Source organism: Apus apus, chromosome 4, assembly GCF_020740795.1.
Source record: "Apus apus isolate bApuApu2 chromosome 4, bApuApu2.pri.cur, whole genome shotgun sequence".
In the NCBI taxonomy this organism is placed as follows: Eukaryota; Metazoa; Chordata; class Aves; order Apodiformes; family Apodidae; genus Apus; species Apus apus.
Genome location: NC_067285.1, coordinates 84,294,891 through 84,315,369, shown reverse-complemented (window position 1 = coordinate 84,315,369; position 20,479 = coordinate 84,294,891). Strand labels below are relative to the sequence as shown.

General features: G+C 40.9%; 1 protein-coding gene across 3 annotated transcripts in view; it reads right to left on the bottom strand.

Moving 5' to 3' along the window:
- The window catches only part of MTUS1 (microtubule associated scaffold protein 1), a 127,223-nt gene extending 112,401 nt beyond the window's left edge, over positions 1–14,822 (bottom strand). For 2 of the 3 annotated variants that reach the window (XM_051616417.1, XM_051616421.1), the window contains exon 1: positions 14,720–14,822. The gene's annotated coding sequence lies outside the window, so the exon portion shown is untranslated. Of the gene's footprint in view, positions 1–11,458; positions 11,599–14,719 lie in introns of all 3 variants that reach the window. The other variant, XM_051616418.1, reaches the window with a different exon arrangement.
- Between the last annotated feature and the right edge of the window lie 5,657 nt (positions 14,823–20,479).

Genomic DNA, 20,479 nt, shown 5'->3' with positions numbered 1-20,479 from the left:
GCTGTTAAATTTAAAACATCAGGGAACATTAAATCAATGACAGTACATGGCCATCATTTGATAGAAATTACCAAACCTCTCTCAAAAATTACCAGCTTCTATGTAATTTTTGCAACCAAAAGGTTTACTCTGGACTACATTTAGGCACACAGCTTCAGAAAGTAAAAGTAATGTTATCAACCTCTAAGTAGAAAAGAATGAACTGTAAGAGTCACACATAAAAGTATACTTCTATATTTATGGAATAAACAACTTCAAGTAATACATCTGGAAAGTTATTTGGAATATAGTAGCATCTCAGACTAAGGCATGGGGGAAAGACAGACAAACCACAAACTACTTACCATAGTAAAAGGAGAAGCTTTAAGAGACAAGTTGAGGCGGAGTTAGTCATCAAAAGCTCTCCTTACACATCAGAGCACAAGCAATCAGTAGGATTAAGGGGGAAAAAAACCCCACAACAACAAAAAACAAAAACAAAAAAAACACAAAACACACAAAAAAACCCCAAACAACCAAAACCAAAGAAGCCAGACTATACAGTCTTCTCAGGAGATTTCAACCTTCAAAGATCAGTTCAGCCATGCAGCAATAAAAGGCTCGAGCTGAAGAATTTTCCTTAGACTCTCTGCCAGCATGCATCTTAAGCTCCCTGCAAGCTAGCAACATGTCCTAAGAGCAGGTTTGACAAGGACTATACAGATTTTATATAAGATACTTGCAAAGAGGTATTTTCTGTAATGCTTCAGACCTTATTTACAGTGAGAGACAAGAGCTCTGTTCAACAGAGTAAGCAACTAGTTTGCCCAGCCAGGTCTGGAGCAAGAGGAGGATGGACTTTTCCAACTGCCTTTCTGATACTAAGGGATTTTTAAGACTTAAAAACCAAACACTGCTATTTTCACAAGGCTGTGGGCTACCACAATGTGAATCTAGGGCCAGGCTACAAGCTTACTACACAGCAGCTACAGTGCCCAGAAGCGTGTTTGCACAGTGCTCCACAGGGAGCTGGACGTTCAGACCTTGCAATGCACAGGCACTGGAGTGGAGAATACTGTCCCTGCACTCCACAAAGACAAACATACAGACGTGCAGGTGGTTCTCCCCTAGCCCCATGCCTCACAAATTACAAACTGCTACTCTAGAAAACCATTCTATATTAAAAAGTCTGCAGAGCAGCTTGGACAAACTTAATCTCAGTCTGCCTTCAGACAGCCTGAGGGCAGAACAGTTGTTTGGAAAAAAAGTCATATTGCAGCACATCAAACAATTATTCATTTTTGCCCTACCAAACTAGCAGCTCTCCCTCACTGTTTTAAAGTGACATAAACCACAGTGTCTTACTTCTGACTGCTACAGGCAAGAAAAGATTAATATGGGGCTTCGAAAAAGCTTAACTGGAGACTCTCCTTTACTCAATTAATTTAACCACATAATAGATTTACCCTAGATGCATATAATTTGGTGTTACACCTGCTTACTGTAGCCTTCTCAATTAATTCAGCATTGCAGGAAAAGTTTTTTTTTTAAAAAAAAAAAAAAAAAAGGAAAAAGGAAAGCTAGGATACACTAGCTATGTAAAACAGTTAAGGTAACTTTCACTCTCTGAAAGTATTTCTTTCCCCAGGGTATAAAAGAACAGCAATAAACATAAATAAATATATTTTAACAGTCAATTTAAATTTGAAATTATGACAGCTATATTAAACTCCACTGTAACATATTCATCATTCAAATTAAGACATTCAAGTGGCATGTGCTCACTTACAGTGTTTTAAATACAGACAAACTACTGGTTTTTGTGTTGTGTACTGGGGTACACAAACTTAAGAGATAAGAAATTAAAACATTTCAGAATAATTTATCTTTCTGAACAAGAAATTTCTCTATCTCCATTCATTTAATTTATTCAGCTAAATGGCTGGATTTTCAAGCTATAAGAAATGAAATCTACTTGAAGCCTCTAAAAGCCCACAAAATTAAAGAACTTTTTAAAACCTGCAACCTTTAACACTTTTGAAAAAAAAGTTAGAAACTTCAGGTATAAAACGCATAATGTGCATCCTCTTGGTGATATGTACTCTTCCACTATAAGCGAGAACTAATAATGCATCATCCTTAAAATAAGGTATAGAATATCAACTAACACCTTTTCACACAAAGAAATATGAGAAAACTCTTACACTACTACTAGGACATCCTTTAACAGATGCTAGAACAGGAAACAGCTCTTTAAGATATCCCATGTTCCTAGACAGAAATCTCTACCAGGGGGCTCTGTAGAATGCCAGTGCTTCAAAGTGTCAAGAGAACTAATTCAGTAAATCTTCCTGTTCTTTAAAAAGCCTTGCAAAAGTTATCTGGACAGCAATAGGCTTCAAACTCTAACAGCATACTACTACTTCACTGACTTACCAGTGGAAGAAGACAATGCTGGAAGGGCAAAGACTTCGGCACTACATTACGATCCCATTTCAGTGCATCAAATAGTAGCTCCCCAGTCATTGTGTTTACCATCAGAAAAACACACTGCACCAGAAACTTAACAGTAAAGCAGAGCTGAGACAGAACAGAATAGCTGTCTGCAGGTTACAGTCATCCCTCAGAGCAAAGAAAACCCCACAGGAATCAGAAGGTACTAGAGCAGTAAATATGCTGCCACAGGAGGATGCTTTTTAGCACTGCATATTTCATAACCATTTACTGAGGCACCACTCCCATAGGCCACATAAATCACAGTATAATATATGATGTATGTCCTGTGCTGGCCATTTGCAGTAGTTCTTTTCTTTAGGATATGCAAACATGAGCTTAAGCAATTAACTGTAACACTGTCTCAGACTATTTCACTTCTGTGCTAATACACAAACACCACAAAACTCAGAGTTAAGCAAAATACCAGTTTTCCCAGGAAGCTATTGCAAACTCAAAATTTTATTTCACAGGTTTGAAGCTATGTTATTTATAATTATTTTCATTAAGAGTTCTTAAGTGTTGGGTTTCATATCTAAACATGTTGAAAATTTCACATACTTGTTTAACTTAAAAGATGAGATTTGTATAAAAGCAAGATGAGGAAAGAAAATTCTCTCCCTCTGCTCAGTCAGGCTTATCTCAGCACACCTTGTACACTCCTTCATTCCCTCAACTTACAAGAGCATCCAGTCACCAATGCAGCATGGCTGTGACCTGATCGCTGATCAAGAGACACCTGACAAACGTGGGTTTGCATCATCTGGGACAAGAGACCAGAAGCATTCTCCCAGGAGGGATGCTTTTAGCAGAGCTCTTTGTAAGTCTAAGATCTGAATAAAACTGGATTAGAGATGCAGTTCCATGGATGAAGCTCCCACTTGTCTTCCAGACACAGGTAACATAGTCCTTCAGATTAAGGTAATGAGCACTGGACATGTGAAGAATGCCAGTGCAACTGCTCTTGGCTGTCTCCTTTCATTTTTTCCATTCCAAGTCATAAGTACCAAGACCCCCAAATTACATTTAAGCCTTACGCTCAAACCTTTGCTTAACTCTGGCATTCCAACTCAAACAAAGAGAACCAAAAATTACCAGAATTTAACAAGTTAACAGTTCTCATCAAGCTTCAAATTCCTACATGCAGATCAGTATCTTTTAGAATTATTTTTATCAGTCTACAATAGCTTGTTTATACTAGACTTTGACCTGAGTTCTGACAATCTGTAAAACTTCCCTTTCCCTCAGCTAAATAGGAAAATCAGATCGATCGTCCTTCTTTATGGTACTCTTGCTCAGGGTTGCCTTAAATTATAATCTTTGAAGCTACCAGATCACTGCACTATTGAGTAACTTTTATTTTTTTTGGCTACCCAGGGAACTGTGAGTCTTGGGGTTAAGCACATGCTGTTCTACTTAGATGGCAATATGCCAAATCTGTTTAAATATTTAAACATTAACCTCAAAGTCACTGGTTTATAAAAAGGCAGCCGTTAGTCCAAAGACATTAAATCTGTTCTCCAGGAAGTATCATGGAGTACAAAGGCCATTTTACCACTTTCTGAAAGTGGTTAGAGCAGCCCTTCTAGAAAAATCCTTGGCAGTTCAGCAGTACATTTCTGGAAGAGCTGAAGAGCATGGAAAAGTTACTGGAGTATTCATAATCACTTCAATGACAGACCTCTTTTCCTTGCAGGTATGGACACATGCTCATCATGTGACATTTTGTCCTTCTTGCACTACAGATTAGTCTTCTGTGTTTATAAATTCTACTGTTTTGCATTAACAAAGTAAAAAAGTTTTTAAGATTTCATAGGCAAGTTTTCCTTCAGTTATTCTATGCAAAAAAGCCAGCTACCAAGCACTAGTTACCAATATTCACATAGACAGCTACAAGTAAAAAAAATAAATAAAAGCAAACTTCAAATATTTCTCTGCAACAATGAAAAAAAGTGCATAGTCTTAGAAGAAGGAAAAGAAGGCCAAACCCTCAAAAAACCAAACCACAACACTGAGACCATATCTGTTTGCAAAACAAATACTGGACAACTAAAAGCCCAATGAATAAGCACAGCTGCACTTAGTCTTTTTAATAGGCTATATGATTATCCAGTTATTCTGTATTATTTTGAGGCAAAAAAAACCCCAGAAGTTGAATTTTCCATCTAAGATTTCTCTGAAATTGTGCTTCTCTCATAACAAAAACAGGAAAGAAACCAAACACACTTGAAAGGACATTAACATTGAGGAGATTCAAGGATATGCATCTTTGTGCACCATTATAATTGTTCACCCACAACTAAATAAGAAATGCAACAAACACAAATATTGCATTTTAAAATTATTTATTTTGGGGGACAGGGAACAACGGCAGTCAGTGAGGTGCAGGGAAGCAACCAGCACACTACTTTTGCAACTGTTTCATAAGCCACCACCTACTATCTGGAGACAGATTGAAAAACCTACTTCTGTACAGTATCTGACTATACTTAGATTTGACAAGCATAAAACTAGTTTTATATGGAGCCACTGGTTCATATAAAAAAAAAACAAAAACAAAAAACCAAGAAAACAACCAGTCATCAAGAACACACTGCAACCGTTTTGGGTTTTTCCTAGAAAACTTTTTCCCAACAATATTTTTTAAGAACCAAGTTCCAGGCTGGCCCTCTATGGAAAGCTGGCATTACTGTGGGTTTATAAATAAATAAGTGGTTTGTAACAGTAGCTTTACTCTGACACCAACCAGATATAAGCAAGCTCTAAATATAACTTATGTGGATACTATGGAATGACCTCTACAGAACAAGACTTCTTCTATCAATGATACGCACCTCATTACAGATTAGAGACCAGAAAGGCTGATCCCAAAGTCCTTCATCTAACTTCCACATGGTCTTCAGTAAGAAAGCTAAGCAACTGGAAATTCTGAAAGCCTATGATGGAGCGACCTTGTAGAAGACAAAGCTTTCTCACTTGGCACTGAATAGCTTACTGGGTGGGGTGGGGGGAACCCCACTACACAGACCTCCTATATTTAGATGACAACTTACCTGCAGTGTGTCACACATCATAGTAAAGGCTGGAGTCACGCCTACGTGCCAAGATTTACTGCTGAAATGCCAAGCGTTCTGCTAGAAGGGCTGCTCTAACCACTGCAACTCATTTCCTTCATTCTTCTCAGTTTGGGGTATGCTATAGTCACTCATTTCAAGGCTCCACAGGACCTACTTGTGCATTTTTACAAATGCATATTTGTGACTAAACATCATTGCAGAGTATGGCTTACCCACCAGCACAACAGTGCAGTGACCCGTGGGGACACCAACAGTTCAGCTTACACGAGCCACTGTCATAAAGATAACCGGGCACAGAGGGAAAATTTTACAATATGGATTGCCACTAGGGTACAACAGGAAGAAAAAGCCATACCCTGAACAAAAATCCAGAGAGCCCAACTTATATGGCAGGCATCACTGAAGAAACTGAAGACAGCTGCTATTCAATTATCACCTTGCAGTTGAACTATTAAGTGAAAGACCAGCTTAAGCTGGCTGAAATCTGGAACCAGATTTACTAACATCTTACATGTTGAGATGCAGCACCATTAGAGCAGAAAAGCACAAATAAATACTAGTTATCTCAAATACAACAACTATTAAACATATAAGAAGTTTCTTAAACAAAAGACTTGCTTTTTGGTATTTGACTTTCAAACCCATTTGCTGAGCAGCAGGACATCGCACAGCATGCAATCCATGGGACACAAACACAAGTAAGCTAAGGGCAAGGGACGAAAGGTATTGAGGAGTTGTAACCACATACAGAAACTGTTTAGGTGTGTTGATCTGTGTGTTTGTGTAATAAGGCAGAAGCAAACTTTCACCACAAGCAGTACACATAATGAAGTGGCCTTTTTAATCTGAGAAAACTATCAGATCACAATTTTTTTTTTTATTACACACTATTATAACACCAAGAAGCTACAACGGATGAAGAAACCTTAGGTGAAGCAGTGTTCTGCACAACTCCAAATTAATATCAGAAAAAGCTATTCATTACAGGAGTTGGTGCAGAGCAAAAACATTTGTCCTGCAACTACAGATTCAACCACGCTAAAATAAGTGAGCTTCAAACTGTTTGGCAAGCCTCTGCCATCCTTCTAGGCAGACACTCAAAGAGTGCAAATGCCTAAAGGCATCCAGCTGCCCAAGGCCACCAATCCATGTTGACTGTAGAACCAGTCATTATTATCTCCTGGCACCAAGACTCTGGCTGATTATGTTACTATAGTAGGAGACAACACCCAGACAGTACAGCTTCATAATACCCAGCTATAGCAACTCCTGAACAGGCCCAAGAACTGTTTATGAGCACAAAACAGAGCAGAGGAAACAGATGTGCTGCGGACGACATTTGTAGCTTCAAGACACAATAAGGATGCAAGCAAACTAAAATATCTGCGAGGAATTCCTTTAATTTAGGGAACTTGCAAAGGAAGAGCTCCAGCAGTCCACCTGTAGATACAAACTTGGCAAAAATCTGACTATCTGCAACTGAGCATCAAATGAGATGACTGACTGCATCCAAAGAAGTGCATGGTAAGTATTCTATTGTATGAGGGAACAGTACTTCTCAGAATGACAATGCTGGAAACCATTCAGTTGAGCCACATTAAGTGATAACACATGCTGTTCTATGAACTATGAACCATATTAGTAGCTTTTCTTCCAGTATTTTCACACTGCTGATGGCAGCTGCTGCTAATTGATACCTGAAAAGGATGAGAATTCACAAACAATAAAAACAGTCCATGCTCCACAATGCTTGAAAGACAAAAGAATAAAGTTACCTAAGTCTGGCTTGTAGCACTAGAGGAGGAGCAAATCAAACATACAAAATAGCATTCTCTTTAGGGAAAATGTGCAGTAGAGTTAAGGGCCTGCAAACTTACACCTGAAGTACAACTGAGGTGATATGGACACCATATAGGCTGCCCACTTACAGATATCTGGTAGAGAGCATACCTGAAACAGAGTTGTCCAGATAGCATCAAGAAATACCAAATTTCTACAGACATCTCCTAAGTATCTTCAAATCAATAAAACCATCGAGTCAGCATTAAGGGTGTCTTGCAAAGGTGTAACTGGCAGACAAGGCATGCAATTACGTAGCAATGCAACAGTGGAATATTGCAATCAGCAGGCTTCCCAGATTAGATAATAACCAAGAGCATGGACTAGTGGTTTTAAGATCCTTGACTACTGATGGGAGGAAAGCAATGCTTAGTGCACAAACCATATGAGAGTGCTGCAATAGACTGAGCCTGATTACAGTGCAAGAACCACTAGGCCAGCACATCCAGAAGTGGCTTGCATCAAACAGCCATAAACAAACAGTATCAAAGGTGAGGTTTATGCTGTCATGCAACATTATTGAGATGGGACTCAGTGGAGACAGCATCAATGTGAAACTCTTCACATACTTAGACGTTCAGCATCAACAAAGAATCCACAGGACCATCAAGAGCTTCAGCTATGAGTCAGAAATAATCATGTACACACAGGACTGAATGACTTCAGTCCAAGAGGTGGAAAGAAGCACTTGAATACCAGCATTCCTTTTCTTCTTTTCTTCTCCTGAAAGCAATGGTGAGGGGGAGAGAGGAAAAAAAAAAGTAAAAAAGCCAAAAAGAGCCATGCAGTAATGATTTGAACATTGGCATATTTGCAAAAGTGAAAGCTACCAAGCCTCTCAGAGGGAATCGTAAACTCCACATTCAAAGATGGACAAAGCACGACCTAGTTTCAGCCAGCATATCTACCATAAAAATCCTGAACGGGACAGGAACACCTTTATCAAATTTCACTGAGCCTTACACTGAGATCTGCACATAGCATTTAAGATAACAAGGGAGGCTCTGTCAAGCACACCAAACACAGCTGTCCAATCTCTGCAAAAAAAAAATAATTCCAACAGGTCATGTTAGATCTCTGTGCTGAATAACAGTATGAAAGGATAATTTTAGTGCTAATTTTTTTGTCCAAATGACCAAACTCGCTATTTCAGTCAAACACTGTGAGCAATGCATACATACTCTCAGAAACAAGACAGGCCATTAAAGTTTGTATTTGCATTCCACAAAGTGGAAATCCTAATACTCTATAGACTGCTACAAGAATTAGTTGTTCAAACAACCTGCCTTTTCACCCCAGTCCATTTTGGTTTTATCTGAGCTTTAGTGTGCCTAATTGCACGCTTCTACACCAAAGTAAGTCAATTTTCAGACAGATGTAGGCAAACAGATCTAGATGGAACAGTTCATTATACGTGATTTTCCAGTTTGTGGGGAAATCATAAATTGATTTAACTGTTATAAGAGGACTCAATGGAAGCTATGTTTTCTGAAAAACATGACTTTTTGGGTTGTTAATGGCAAAGAGCACTATTTCAGTATGAACAGATCCACTGCAAATCAGCAAAATGTTTAAAAATAATTTAAATAAAGCTTAGTAACAAAGATGTCAGGAAAGTTCATGCTTTGGGACTGGTAAAACTCTGTCAAAAGTGTTTACTCTTCAAGTGACATCATTGCAGATGACATGATACTCCAAACTGCACTGCCTGTGGCAGAGAGTGTTAGACATCTTTCAAACCAAATTTCACGTATTTCTTCAGTAAGATATCCTTTTAATCAAGCAACTTAAAGGCCAAGGCAGACACAAGAAAACTACCAGTATGGAATACTGCAGCTACAGATAAATTGCACTAAACAGAACAGAATTCAAGACACCAAAACTAGTAAGTAGGAGAAAAGAGTGAGAAGCGGGTCCAATTTTGATAATTTCCAAAGGTGGACACCCAGTTTACAAGTAACAAACAGATGTGTATGTAGCTTTTACTCCACTCCCTGTAAGCTGTACTGACCACCCCTTAGCACAAGTTAGCAGAACTCCAGAAACTTTAGATAAACTTGCACAGACAGGCTTCCAAGTTTACACATTGTACACATGCCACTTTTATGCAGGATAATCATTTATCAAGCTATTTGTACTTACATCCACAAAGCAGTCCTTCAATTTTTAATTGTTTACCCATATACCACAAAAAAAAATAATTTCCTGTTAACTTCTCCCAGAAAACTTGGGAGATTTTTTTCCCAAGTCAAGAGCAATTCTAAGGACATCTGACACATTACTTCAAATGGATGAAAGGATAGGCAGGTCGAAAGGGTGGCAGCTAAAGTCAAAAGGGGTCTATGAGAATTTCTCATGGCAGGAGCCAGCATTCAAAGATCTGCACAGCACCTATAGGCAGAATGACAGTCTTTTTGCAACTTAATGAAGGGCTAGTGCCCTGCTCAGTGACGAGATGCAACATCTGATCATCATTACTGTAACATGAGATGCAAAGGGCACCAACAGCTTACTTTACACCAACTGCCTTAAAGATCTCTCTGCATTTCATTTGAAGGAGGGCAGTACCGAACCCAGTTACCATTGCCAACTGACTACTATAACATCCCCTGCCTTTAATCCCGTAAACGCCTCATCAGCCATTCCAATTGAAGTTATTTCTTTCCTTCAACAGAGTTATTTGAAAGAATATGCAAAGCAGGGTACAGAACCTCCATCCAGAGATTTCAAGGCTCAGGCAGACCCTGCCATGGCTGACCTGAAATAGCACAGGCAGTAGTCCTAGCACGATCTGGAGGTTGGAAAAAGTGACCTCCAAAAGTACCTCCAAGTAACTCTGCAGATTAAAGCATTTTTTAAAGAAAAATGCAAACTCAGATAAAGTATTCTGCAATCACTTTCTGGCTTCTCTTCTAAAGGGAATACATCACTGGTATTTCACAGCAATGAAATACTTCATTGTCACTAAAATATTTGAATCAGATATTAAAAGCAAGCACCTCAAATTTCATCCAAGAACTGATGACTCCTGTAGACTAGGCATTTACAGGATGCATGCTATGCCTAAACCAGCATCAGCAGCATCTTACATTTATACCTCCACTTTAAAGTGATCTCATCAGGGTCCTGAAATACTTTCTTACCTTGAGCTCTCTCAAGTAACAGTAATCACTTGAATCAATTTGATTCACTAGGAGCTTACAGTTAGAACTCCAAGTAAATTTAAATAGGTACCTCACATTTACTGTGAGAATGGCAGCACAAACCATAGGTAATGGACAAGTTTGTAGCCCTTCCTGTTTCTGGGCAGTTTATTTACCAGCCCAAACTTTTTGCCACAACTCTATCAGACTGCCTGTTGGTATACACATCATTAGTTCCCAAAGCCATATGGAATGATGGTACAGCAAAATCCTGTTGCTTTCTGAATTCTTCAGACATGATTATTCAGCCTGCTGTAATTCACCACTAAGGACATGACCAGTCAGCTCCTCTCTCCAGTAACCTCAGCTACAACTCCAACCGGAGATGAACAGAGACAAAACAGAAGTCTGCAATACTCCCAGCACCAAATACCCAAACTCCTCCAAGAATACAATCACACTCACTCAGGAGCACAATGACTAAAAGCATTTTTTTTTTGGCCAGTTGCATAGATTTGCAAAGGGAAAAAGGAGCAGCATTTCAGAGGCCACTCCATCCCAACCTCAGAGATGTTAGTTTAGCTTGGCATCAGCTGACAAGTTCAGGACACACTACATGGACCTCGTACCTTGCAGAAGATGGAGGGAAAACAGAATTACCTAGCATAACTATACACATTTTTCATAGTAATGAAAATTCATCCTTTAAAACTGCTTTTTTGGCTTGAAAAAAGCCTGGCCACCTTCTTCACTGACATGAATGGAGCAAACACAGCAGAGAAACTGGCTCTGGAAGCAAGGTTTTCTTGTTTCTTCCTGTTAGAAGACAGTATACAGGGTATACAGTAAAAGCTATTAGAGATACTGGGAACACCAGTCATTAGAATAGAGTGCTACATGACACACATTCAGATTGTTTTAACTCACCTCAGGGAGTCTGCTGTATACCTGATGATCACCATCACTCAGAGCAGAAAGACAACAACCACATCCACATTCAGTGGGATCTAAAGTAGGAACCAGTTCATCAAAACCCAGTGTGGGTTACAACATCTCAGCTCCCAGTGCTAGGAATGGAAAAAAAAACAACACAAACAAACTTTCCACTGAACAGTATGATCTAAGTCCTAGCATAATTTTTTGGTACCAAAAAAGGCCCACTAATGCAGAAAACTATGACTCATAAATAACATTATTTTGTCACTTAAGAGGATGAGTAAAATTATCAAACAGCACACTTTTTTTGTAGCAAAGTATACCTATGCATAGTCAGTGCAACAAGAAAGAGGAAAGCAGAAAACAACTCTTCCCATGGCTCCGTCAGAGCAACTACTGCGTCTAAAAACATCTTCATACAAGAATTATGAAAGGGAACAAATTCCACAGTGCAAGTACACCCTCAAAAAGAACTAGGCTGTTATCATTCTCACTTCTAGGTTTGCCTAAAAGAAAATAGTATGACAGCCAGTTGCACTTCAGGAACGCTGAAGGAAGCACTAACTCTTGTTTCCCTTTCCGCGAGAAATCAAGTAAAGTAGAAAAAAGCTTTAGCTCCAAACTCCTCCACAGACTCACCAGGTAATCCTCTTCACTCATGGGATAAAGGCAACTTTAAAAGGGCTTGATTTTCCCAATTAAACAGTAAAACAGGGCATACTACTAAATGAAATGAATAAAATTAAAAAAACAGAAAGAGGGAATTCAGGGCAGGCAATCATTTCAGCAGTTTCTGCTGGGTCATACCACGTGGCTCTTCTGCTTACATAGATATCTCTCAACATCACATAATCGTAATACAACAGACACTTTAGCATCTAATATGAATATGTAATATAACACATATATAAATGTATACATTTATACATGTGAAAATGCAAATAAGCCTGTAAAAACATATGTATGTTTTTATTTTTATATAAATATATATTCAGTCCCACACTATCAGCTGGCTAATCTGCATTCCACAGCTCTTATTACCAGTCTAAGTAATTATTTTGCTAGATTGCCGAGATCATTAGCTACGTGACATGTTACATCTCAGCTCCATGCTAAGTCCTACAATTAAAAAAAAAGCATCCTGATGGTTGACATTTTTCGTAATGATTCACCTCTATGCAAGAATCTTGGCTGTTCCTAAAAAAGAAACCCACTTCTTCCTTGCATGATTGCAGACAATATTTGAAAACCACAAAATACAAGAGTCAGAAACAGGAACCCCAAATACACTTAGTGTGTCATTACTCTGTCAACTCTGGACTTTGTCAAGGCCTTTACGTAGCATTTTTGCAGACTTAGTCTTGCAGCTGAAATCAGTACCTCAGAAGCGACTAAGTAAAGCACACAAGAACTAGGACCAATCCATTCAGCAGCAGTGCTTGCTATTTACTGAACCTAAACTGCTCAAAAAGATACCATGAAACCAGTTTTAAGATGCCAGCTACTAAAAAGTATTTACTCAATTATTTTCAATTTATGGAAACTTTAAACACAGAATCCTGGAAAATGACGCTAGGTAAAATTTTAGCATCAGAATTATCAGATTATCATCACTGTTTTAGCCACACTTTTTAAGCAGCCTGATCTCTGCCAGAAAACATAATTCTGCGATAGTTTAAAAGTGTCGACATGATTTTTAAATAGAGCCTTGTTAACACACGTACAATTAAGCTCCATAAAAACAGAGCTCAAAAAGCAACCTATTGCTCACCCACGATAATTAACATGAGGAGAACTAAGCCCAGCGGCTGCTCATGGGAGCCAGCCGCTACACGGCATCGCTCTAGTTCCACAGGAGCGCAGTGCACATCACCAGGAATAAACAATTGTTAATACCTGTCTTACTTAGTAACCCAAACAGTAAATCCCATAAGATGGGTCACCACCATCCACTCTGAAAATCTTAGTGATGTAAATCAAGCAGGAGAAAGCTTTCTGCTCTCACAAAAACAAGTTCCATTGATCTCCTCACTCTAGGGAGCAGCACTACTGTGTACGGACTTCATTTAGGAAAAAGAAAAGTATGAAAATTATTAACCATTAATATCTATGCAATAGTGTAAGTATCACCTGATTTATCAGACACAGTATTAACTACATTTTACAACATAGCTACTTTTAGCCTGTAACCAACCTTAAAATACATAGGCAATGACCAATAACGATTCATTTTTCTTGCCTAAGTGAAAGCAATATATCTGCCACAGAGTGAGACATATCTTCTAGGTAAAGCTCTGGAGTGGAGTTTAAGCAGCTCTAACCTGCATCACATCACAGGCATAAGACAAACAAAAAAACCCACACAAACCCACCAAAGCACAGCCTTAGTCCTGGTGACAGGGTGTAGGAGCTATGGCTGAAGCAAGAACACCTATATATCTCTAACGAGAAGGGGATGCTCGGTTCCCTGCTTTCATCACAAAAACGGTGGGTGGTGGAAGGCCCTGGGCTGTTGTAAGGAGAGGTGTTTGCTGGGCCTTTTTTTTTTTTTTTTTTTTTTTTGGTTTAAGTATCTCCACTCTTGCCTTGGAACAATAGTATCAAGTTTAAGCTCGACGTCCTTTTCAAACGCCAGCTCTCCTCTCCTTGCCAACCTTGTGTGGTATAAATAGCAAGCGGAGGAGTGAGTATTAAAGATACTCTTTAAAAAGACCTCAAGAGTGTCAGTGCTTTTACTGCAGACCGAAGCAGTCCGGCTGCACACGAACAAGCTCTATCAGATTTTAAACACTAGCTAAAAAGCTATGCCAGCAACGCACAGCTTCCGTATCTACAAATATAAAAACGGGGGGGGGGAACAAACAAACAAACCAACCCACAAAAAACCCCACAAACAAGCACAAAACAAACGTCTCCATGAAGTTCCGACCCCTCCGCCCGGGAAAGGCCCCTCAGCGCGGACCTCGCTGCACCTGCGCTCCCGTCCGGGGCTGCGGCTCAGTCACACCTTGCCGGGACGCACCGGAGCGCGGCAGGTGGTTGATCGCCAAAAAGAGAGGACAGCAAGGAAGAGCAGCACAGAGCGGCGGCTCTGCTGCCCGCGACCCTGACCCACTTCTCCGGCCACGCACCTCGCCCGGGCCCCGTTATCCGGCCGCCCCCGCGCACCGCCCCGGGAAGCCCACGCCAGGGTACCGGGGAGGAAGAACCGGGGAAAGTCAAACTTTCTTAACAAAAGAAGTCGGTACTTACGCCAGCGCTTACACGCCGCCCCTCGCTTGCAGCGGGGTTAAACAGGAGGGAACTGCCCCTCGCTGCCGCGCTGCACCGCGGCCGCTCTCGCCGCCCCCGAGGAGGCCCCAGCAGCGCCGCCCCCGGCCCGGCCCCTCCCTCCGGGCTGCGTCCCGACCCCGCCGCCCCTGCCGAGCGAGGCGCTGCGGCCGCACCTGCCCCGCAGCGAGCCCCGCGCCGCTCAGCCTCACCTGGCGCCGGGCCGCGGGGCAGCCGCCCCTGGGCGGTGCTTTTATCGGCGGGGCTGCCGCTCGCCCCGGGGGCTCGGCCGCGTTTCGGCGGACAATGAGGGACGCGCGGGTAGACCAGCGGGGAACTGGGTCAGCGACTAAAAATACCGCGCGGAAGCGAGGAGAAGGAGCTTGCCGCGGCGGGCGGGGAGCCTGTCTCCCCTCCTGGAACTTGGCGGTACCGGCGCCTTTCCGGGCAGAGCGGGGCCGGCCCGGGGCAGGTGGTCACGGGCAGCCGGTGACTTTGCTGCAGCCAGGCAGGGTGCGCTTGTTCCAAAACGCAGCCGACGACGAAACCTTCTTCCCTTCTTTTAATTGTTAAACCATGTGTGGGTTCATAGACGGCGCGCGGCTGGAGGGGCCGGCCTGAGGGGAATGATCAGCCCGGGGCGGCGGCAGGTCCGGACGGGCCGCATTCCCCCGGCCGCGCTGCCCGGGGCTCCGCGGGGGAGGCTGGCTGCCCCCCGCTGCCGTCCCCGGCGCGGGGAAACGCAGAGTGTTCTGCGAAGGCAGCGGAGGGCGGTCACGGGTCTGAGGTTAGCGTAGCGGTGTACAGCAGCAGTGAGGCAATGGCCAGCTTACAACAACAAAAAATACCAGGAGGTTCTGACTTAATTTTCCCGATGGTCTAAGCTCCACAATTATGGATTTGTGCTAATTTTTGCTTTTATGAAAAATTGTTTACTTATGCAAACACGTACAAAATGTTCGAGTTGAGTAGTGACTGGCCACAACTTCAGCTCTGACTTTTACCACCCTGTCCGTGTTATTTCTTGCTGCCACTTCTTTGTGCTCAATGTCCTGGAGTTGAGTGGAAGCGCCAATGCTGCCGTCCAGGATCTGTCCTCTCAGAAGGGTTGGCAGGACAAGTACATGTTGTGGGAGTCTCCCCGTGGAGTAGCTGCTCGGAATTCCACACTGAAGTGGTGTCTTCAGCTGGTAATGCTGCCCAAAGAGCAGGCAGAGAGGGAAAAATCTTTTACTCATCTTTACAAAGCCCCAAAAAGTAAGTTTTGCCTATGCAGTGTCCAAGAAGGATAAGCCTTCACATGCCCACAAGGTTGGAGACGCCTACCATGTGTGTCTGGTGCACAAGGGCACCTGTGTGCCAATATTGGGGATAGTATCCAGTGTATCCAGGATAGATTTGGTGACTCCATAGGAAATGCTTTCTTGGCATCAAGCTAATTCCCTGACCTTCCCCTCTGCCCTCCACTACTATATACAGTTGCTGGCTATTTATATATGTGATGAATATGATTCAGAACTGAACATGCCAGGAAGACACTGAATCTTTCAACCTAATAATTAAAAAATGAATATAGCATGATTGCTTTGTTTCATCACCACATGAAAGAGAACTATTTATTTTTATTGTGGTTAGCTTAATAGTAACAAACAAAATATTCCCATCCATGAAAAGCAATCTTGCCCATCTTTATGGGCTTCATCCAGAGTATGCTGGAGTCAGTAATATGGGCTTTCAGTTGGCATGTGACTGCAAATCTAGTGATCCGGATTAGAGCAAGAGCAGTTTCAGGCCACACGACTGAACATTGTACAAGACTTGGATGCCTCAAGAGGGAATTATGCTGATCTTTACTGAGGGTCTGTACATTGCTCCAGGGCTTGCAAGGCAAACCCTTCAGTAGCAAAGCTGAAGCACCCTGACAGGAGCCCGCTCCTGTGGCTGGATGTGTGGAGCGAGGGACATAGTGAGATTTTTGTGGTGTCATTAGATTACTGCTCATGTGAAACTGAGTGATAGATGGTTTACATAGCCAGCCTTTTAGCAAAGTTCACAGGCATGGCTCCAACTCTATGTATCAAGGCTAATCTCAATTACAACTTAAAAATGCCTCTGTCTTTGTCACTGTGGGGATCGTCTGGAAAGTATCGACTGATTGCTACAGCTGAAAGCTTCTCATGCTGATCTTTATCCCACCAAAGATCACAGTTCATTCAGTGTTCGTTGCAACTGTTCCACTCTGTTGGCTCTTTCATTTTTCCTGGTTTTGTTGTTTGTCTAGGCCTTTCATACAGCAGTAATCAAGGAAAATATCAATTAAATAAACAGAGACTTGGATTCTTTTAAAATGAGATGATAATGAGGGAATTCAGGATCAGTTGCACTGGCATTCCTTTAAAATCTTCCCACCTGGAAAGATGGTATTCAGGTTGATTGTGATCAGAGCAAGTGGTGAATATCACAATAGGTGGGAAAGGAAAGAAATGGAGTAACAAGCAGCTTTTTATATTCTTCCCTTGTTTCTTGTCAGTTGGACTTAGTCAGGAGTAGGATCCACAAATGCCTTTGAAGGGACTGGAAAGAAAACCTACCCTGAGATGAGTGTGTCTATCTTTAATAATAGATAGGATTGCAGCAGGTGTAAATAATTTGAAATAGTACCAGGTAACTTGAGTATCAATAGCAGTAAAAATGCAGCAACACAGGCTGGCCAAGTCTGTGCCCTGTTGGTATCCAGGGTAATGGATGGTTTTGAATAGGTTATTAGGGAACTCACATGGTTTTGGGTTCTGACTCTTACTGGTTGCTTGTGTACTTTAATATTATGTGGTAATCAACTAGAAAAGCAGTCTTGTAACAGGAATTGAAATTCAAATTTCCCTACTCCCAGCTAGATACCTTAATGGTTGCATTGCAAAGTGATGCCTTGCTTCCCTGGTCCAATGAATATGTTTGTTCAGAATGAGAGCTTTTCAGCAGGCACTATGAAAGGCATTCCTCCCAGCTAGCCTCTGGCCTGGTGATGAAGGGAATTGCCAGAGAGGGATTCAGTATTGTCTTCAGAACTCACCAGGTCTAAGTTCTACCTGTTTAATTGCCAAGAAGACCTCTTCTTTCTCCTGTTGTGCATTTGAAAGATGCCAAAGTCTAAGTGCAGACCCTGCTTCAGCGTAACTTAAGAATTAAATGCTTTAGATGCCAAGAATGTTGTAGTGGCTGTGTCAGTAATTGGCAACTCAGGTGCTTCTCATTTTGGCTCTTAGAGATTCTGGTCCAAGGTCCACTTCTGGTGTGATGGGGGGTGGGGACACCTGGGGCCAGAGCTGGGGGCACCTGGGCCAGAGCTAGGGGTTCCTGGCTAGGAAATTGGTGCCAGAACTTGGGGGTTGCAGCTCTTAAACCTGCAACAGCTGGGCCTGCAGTGGATTTACAGTCTGTGATAAGTCTTATCTTGGCTGTATTTGGGAAAACACCACATTGCGGATTTGTTCATATTACACAGCAGCGTGTTCATGGGTAATTCTCAGCATCACGAGGCTGACTTCTGTCAGATAAAATTCCATCAGGCCAGAGGTTAATGTACCCTATTATGATTGATTTTTTGTGGTGGAGAGAGGACCAGTGAAGACATGTAATGAATGTCAATAACTGCATTTAATTTCTTTGGCAAGTGCTAACTACTGTTCCCCTTTGTTTGCTTATGCAGACTACATTTAAAGTACTGCATAATAGAAAGCAAACCTTTCTGGAGGCCAGTGCATGTTTTGGTTGAAGAAAAGTATAGCAGCACAGTTGAACAGCTTCATTATCTTCTGAGGCTCAATTACTAATGAATATTATTTCATTTTTATTATCACACACTTCACATGCTTATGACTTCTTTTCTGCCCAAGGCCTATTTGAATAAAATTGAATACTTCCTGCTTTGACAATATAGTGATGAGGTATGCTAGAGAAAATCCTGTATAGTCCTGCTGAAAATGTCTTTGGATGGTCATTTGGGCTCGATCGTGTAGTTTTACTGGTACTTTACCTGTAATGGCTACAAATAAAATCATTCTAAGAATCCTTGGTATTTCTCTTCCACAGTTCAGAAAAGAATCAGATAGACTGTGGGTATCCCCATAAAAAGTTTTGGTGGACAGATCACAGATCTCTGAGTTAAATTAAGTAATTTTTTTTTTTCATATGCTTTTCACTAAACCGAGGTTCAGTCCTCTACTTCTAAGCAGTGCTGGTAGAGAAGTAGCTTTAACCATTAGAATTCTAGTTCACTGGATTCCCTAGTATAATAAAACTCCTCGTTTATCAGCCACTATATGTTAGATAAACCCTACATTTATTGTATTATTAATTATTTATTCCTTCCATTATTCTTAAATGCATATTAAAGAATTGGCTAGCACAATTCATAAGAACAGCTCTGTTCAATAATTTTTGAAAGAGTTTTTTCATGTCAAATAAAGTAATAAAGAAAACAGTAAGTTTCATCTTCTGTGGAGTTAAAATACCAGTTTACCCAATTTTATTAATACTTATTAATAAATTTAATTAATATTTTGAGAAATCTAGATAGGAGGGGTTTTTTCCTTCTTGATATTAGTGACTGAGAATTTGTATGTTATTTTTCTAGGTGATTTTAATTACTTTTCTGCTTTTTCTAGCCAGGAAAAAAATGGACTCATTTCCCCCCTTACTTCTTTAGTGTCATTTCAGTGAGCATACATAGCCGTTAACAGAATTACAGCTTTACTGTTCTCTATCCACAGTTGTTACCCCTTGGTATTTTCCACATATTCTGTTTCCTAAGCAAACATACTTTCACATAAGCACATTTATGCGAAAATACTAAATGTAGCTATTTGTCTATTCTGAGAGGAAATAAAGATTTTCTAGTGAACATGATGGCCTAGCAGAGTTATCATTAAAACAGTATTTTCAATCTATGCCGGCACAATTGAGAGTTTAATTGCCTTTGTCAAGGCAACAGAAAAGGGGTATCACAGCAAAGGAGGTGGCTAAACTTTGAAAAATTAAACTGACTAGGAAGATGGCTGCTAGTAAATGTGAAATGACAGATCATGTGAAGATGTTTGAGACATTTTTATATATTGCCACAATGTGAAGACTTCCATTTAGGCCTGCCTGGTTCCTAAGAGAATAGTGGTGTTCTTTGTAGATGTCAAGAAATGACTAACTGAAAATTTCCAGTCCTGGTTTTCAGTCATATTGATCTGCAGCTGATGTTTAAATAACCACAAGGGCACTAACTTGACAAATGACTTGGTCAGAGGAGAGAAAAGAAGACACCTGTGAAAAAAAAGTGCCCAGAGATGCTAGCTGGATTTCTTTGTGTGTGGGACTATTTGATGTGATAGAGATGATGGCTGACAACAAATTTCAATGGCACCCCATAGGAAATGATAGACATCAGAGGAGCTCTGCAAGCAAGATGCTGGCAGATGAGTCAGAGAAGCTGAAGAAGGGTTAGGAAATAATCTTGCTATTAGAGACAATGAAAGGGGAATGGAGATGTTCAGTCTTGAGTGCAGGATGAGGAGCAGCCAGCACTACACATTCCTATTGCTTTCTATTACTGATTTTTTAAAATTCTTTCTTGTTTTTGTTTTTGTTTTTTTTTTTGTGGGAGGTTTGTTTGTTTGTTTTTTTCTTTAATGAAAAACACCTTTTCTTCTAAAAGTTCTCTTTGAGATCTTTCTGTTTAAGGAACCTTCTATGGGA